Genomic DNA, 4308 nt, shown 5'->3' on the forward strand with positions numbered 1-4308 from the left:
ATGACTAGTGGACTCTAAAAGTATCAAGTATGTTTAGAACCATAAAGTACCCAGGAATAGCTGGCTGAAACACAGCGTTACTTTTGTGGAGACATAGCAAAATGTTGTGGAGCATATAAAAGAATCCTGAGTAATGGAGATTTCTAAGCATGGGCTAGAAGACCTGCTGTTATAGTGGTGTTGATCTTCCTTAAATTAATTGCAATACTTTTCCAGTAAAGATCTCACAAGACTGACATACAGATTTGAAGTAGTGTAGGAAAAGGGAAAAGGCACAGATTGTTGCAAGACTCTTAAAGAACAAGGTAAGGGGTGCAAGGCAGCATGGCATTGGGGAAGAAACTGGTGGTCCAGCCAACAAAGCAGAAATAAACACCAGATACACGCTTGGGCCACATTCAAAATTCAGTGCAGAAAGCTGGATAATTCAAACATGATGGTCGGAAAAGTGGTTCATCATATTGGAAAACGTAAAATTAGATCCCTAACTCATTACCTACACAAAACAACAGATGCTAAATCCCCAAGTGTCCAAGAAAGGCACAGGGCAGAAACGAAGACATGGAAAAGAAATCATTAAAAAGAGTTTCACAGTTCGTCATGAGCCTTCAGGCACACTCGAGAATGCCCATTATAAATACTGCCCTTCCAAGGTCAAATGAAAAATTACGATGACATGTATTTCCTGCTGCTGCTGTATCTCCTCACCCTCCACCTAAGATTTTGGTTCAGTTGTGACAAATGTGAGGGAGCAGGCAGAGGCAGTTCTCAGGTCAATAGTGACAGCAACAGTTGCCCAAGAACAGAGGCAGAGAGGTCCCAGGACTGGAAGAGGCCGAGCTCTCTCTTAGGCCAATTCAGTGGGCAGTTCCTATGGTAGTGATTAAGCAGGGAGCCTTCTCCTCCAGCATTTCCATGATGCTGTGAGCTTCGCATCTTTAATAAACCCCCTTAGTTTAGACAAATGAAAGAATATTCTGTCATGCACAAAAGTCACAGGATTATTAGCACATATGTTATGAATCTTTGAGATATCAGAGAGACCCGAAAAGAGAGATGCTTAAGATTGCCACAAAAAATTCACCACAAATTCGTGGGCTTAAGAAAGACATTTTTGGAGAAAGCTGTTGAGTTTGGAAATTTCCCTCTCCCACTCTGGGATCTGGGGGTGGGTGAGTAGAGTGAGGAGAGAGAAACGAATCTCATTTCCTTCACCTCAAACCAAGGGAGAGAAATTCTGATAAAACTACTTGGAAAACTTGACACAGTTATTCTGGAGTTAGACCCATGACTAAAAAATTTCAAGACAAAACACTGTAACCAAGCTATCTGCCCAGCAGCAGAGAACATTTCATAACTTCGTAATCATCAAGGTATTGGTTAACTGCAGGAGAGGTAAACTCTAAGGGCTAGATGTGGGGGATATGCTCCAGAAAGAAAAAAAGTACCCCCCCCCAGGAAGCCAAAAAAAGTATCCTCCAAGAAAATAGTCAGCTTTTAACACCTACCAGAGATAGAAAGTGTCCACACCAGAATGCAACAGAACCCATCAGCTAAGGGCTTTCTTGTCTCTCTTCTCTCCTCCTACCCCTTTTTGCTTCCAAATTTGAAAAGCCAGAGAAGGTTTAGCAAATAAGTAGAGTATTATGGTTAATCAGAAATTGAGAAAATAAATAAATAAATGAAGCGAGGAGGTGAAAGAAAAGAAAGGGACTATATACTCTCTTCTCCATGACAGGCTTCCATCATGAAATATGTCTGAGTTCAGAGAGGGAGGCAAGTTCAACTTTCGATGAAGTTCAGAATGTTTATTAGTACACCAAATTAGATATTTAATTTCTGAAAAGTGATTATTCTTAGCATTAAAAATGGCTAGTGGACTCTAAAAGTACTAAGAATATTTAGAACCTGCAAAAGATTCCATCCAAGGGGCAGAGAAGAAATAGCCCATGGGATAAAGGGATAGCAGAGTTACATGCAGGGAATTAGATAAAGTTACTTTATTATTATGCCCTATCAAGTTCCACCATTTACCTATAATGGATACAGTACAGATTTACATTTACTTTGACTCAGAAATTCCACTTCTGGGCAAATACTTCCAGGCAAACTGATATGAGATATGTCAAAAATCCTCATTGGGGCATAATTTATAATAGTGAAAAATTTAAAAACCAGAGAACAGATGAACAATGGAAAAAACAAACAAACAGAGGACCACAGAGTAGGTACAATGAACAACCTAGTGTGACAGGTAGTAATACAGATAGATTTCAAAGGCAGTGCTGAGTCATCAAAACATTTGTTAGGGGCTAGCCCCGCAGCACGTTGGTTAAGAGAGTTGGATCCCCTATGGCTGACAACAGGTCAAATCCCACCCCTAGGGACTTGAAAAACATGCTGGGCAAGATGTGTGTGCATGTCCCAAATCCTGAGGAGATGGAGAAATAGAAGAAAAGGGATCGAGGCCTGTCCGTGCCCCACCACAGGGTGTTTTCTTGCTTTTCCTCTCTTTCTCTCTGCTCCATCTCTCTCACTCATACATTCCTTGCCAATTTAAAAAAATGGAAAAAATAAATAAATAAAATTTGTTAGAAGATTTAGTATTGTATAATTGTTTCTCAGGGGAGCCTCCTCAGTGATTGGGAGGTTCAGGGCAAAAACAAAACCAATCCTGCCTGGCCCACCTTGCTTTTCTATGAATCTAGCTAGCTATACGGAGGACTCATTCTGGCTGTTTCCCATGTCATCCACTTCACAGGGAAGACTTTGGCATAGGCACTGGGTCTGTTCAGGTCCAGGTGATCTGGGACTTGAGTCAAGTCTATTTTATCCCAGGGTTCAGTATTAGGAAGTCCACATGCCTACAGATAGGGGACATATGTCCAATCGACCTTAATAATAAGGGAGGTAAAACTTTGATCTGCTGTCAGCAGACCTGTTTGATTTCTTAATTGGTTTAAAATTGGCAGAAAAGATGTAATTTATTGGGCATCCTCACATACCCATTTTCAACAGTTACAGTAGCCATAATTACATTTTTAGAGATCTGCTACTGGCTTTAGTATTTTTTTTTATACATTCCATTATATGGTTCATATTTCACTTTCTCTAAAATTACATATTACTCTTCTTTTTTTAAAAGAAATATTTATTTATTATTATTATTGTTAATATTATTTTTCACATGAGTTTTGCCAGAGAAAGGCAGAGAGAGAGGGAGAGCGAAAAAGCAAGCTGCCAGGTCCAGGACTCAAACCATAGCCAGCCATGTGGGAATTCCAGCACCTTAACCACCATGCCACCTGCTGGCCCCATATTATTCTTCTTTGTGTATTTTTTTTTTGCTCGTATTTTGTGAATCATTCACATGATCATAGAGTTTCACTTTGTATTTAATTGTAGGCAATTACTATATGAGGCAGGATATTTTTTGCTTATATATAACTTACTTTATTTTATAAAGACAATTATGATAGGATATATGAAAGCGACCTCACAATTTAATTTCTTAATAAAACACTTACACAACTAGCAAATGCTTCAAGCACTTCTTTAATGATCTCTTAAAACAGTCTATCTTTTTATGAACTAGCTTTCAAGATTCAGATGACATTTTAGAGGAAGCTAGGAAACACTTCAAACTCAAAACATAATGGTCATAATAGAAATGAAGTCTATTGTAACATAAGGTACATAAATCTCCATTCACATATTTATTTTTTGCATGATCTCAACAGAGCTTCATTATTGAATCAATATATCTCATACTGTCAGTGTCATAATTATTTTTTATTTTAGAATTAGCATTTAGTCAAAATTGATACAGGATTTCGGATAATAATTAAATGTTTAAGAAGATAGCTGTTCTCTACACTTTTAACTTTTGCTTTCTGGATAACCTACTGTGGATAGCTCTTAGATATTCAGTAGTTCTAGGCCCCAGAGTAGATGTTTAAGGTATACTTTCTGGTTGAATGATATATTTAAAAAAGAAAAAAAAAGAACAAAATAAAATAGCTTATTTTTAACCCCTATAACATTCTGTACCTTAGGTTATCCAGTTTCAACCTTAAAGAACTTCCCTAGACTTTTGGTCCTGTTACCCAACTCAGACCTCTTGTTGGAGAGCACTGATAATTAAATAATTTTTGGTAATCATTTCTTACCAAGTATCTTTAAAAAAAAAAAAAAAAAAAAAACTTCCCCAACAGCTTGCCAAAGTGCCAATAAAACTTATTTACATTAAGGTTTTTTTTTTCTCTCTCTCTTTTTAGGGTTTTTGCCATATGTGATGTGCAATCTCCA

Source organism: Tupaia chinensis, unplaced genomic scaffold (genome assembly GCF_000334495.1).
Source record: "Tupaia chinensis unplaced genomic scaffold, TupChi_1.0 Scaffold000563_1, whole genome shotgun sequence".
In the NCBI taxonomy this organism is placed as follows: Eukaryota; Metazoa; Chordata; class Mammalia; order Scandentia; family Tupaiidae; genus Tupaia; species Tupaia belangeri.